The sequence below is a fragment of the Cibotium barometz genome, chromosome 8 (genome assembly GCF_041138505.1).
Source record: "Cibotium barometz isolate CiBa-2024 chromosome 8, ASM4113850v1, whole genome shotgun sequence".
NCBI classification, from domain to species: Eukaryota; Viridiplantae; Streptophyta; class Polypodiopsida; order Cyatheales; family Cibotiaceae; genus Cibotium; species Cibotium barometz.
The window spans coordinates 26,493,451-26,494,076 of record NC_141053.1 but is presented as its reverse complement, the minus strand read 5'-3'; positions in this window follow the sequence as shown (position 1 = coordinate 26,494,076).

Here is a 626-nt window from a genome sequence, read left to right as displayed (position 1 = left end):
GTTCCAAGAATGAATAAAGTTGAAATCTTGTTCTTGTCTTGAATCTTACTCTCTTTGAGACTTTTCTTGGTGGTTAATCTTAATTAAATTTTTTCTCTAAGTCTCATATTCGTGCATCTTGCGAAATTATCCCAGGTTTGCGAGATGAGGACATCTCGCGTTTTTCAAGTGGGAGAAAATGTAAGATTCCTCCCCAGCCTCTCAAAATGTCCAGCATATTTCCCTGTAATCAATTCCCTCTTCAGAAATATAAGAGATCTTTTCTCTGCCTGTTTTGGCATAGAGAGAGAAAATATTCTAGAGAGAGAATATTCAGATTTTGAATATTTTTGGACAGAAAAATATCTCATCTTATTAAAATGAATTCCCCTGAAACAGAAAGTCAAAAAGAACTTTCCAATGTGCAGTTGGAATTAATTGAAAATGAGTATAAAGGACCTTAGCCTAAGGGTCTAGATTTTCAGAAATTTTAGATTATGGTCCAATTAAGGTTCCTGTGGGCCAATAGGATCAATCCATGTGTGGGGAGGAGATAAATCTAATTTTGTAAAAGAAGATACCCAAAAATGAGTAAATACTCACATAAGATGAAGAGTTGACTATGTACAAGGTTTATTAGTAAGAAA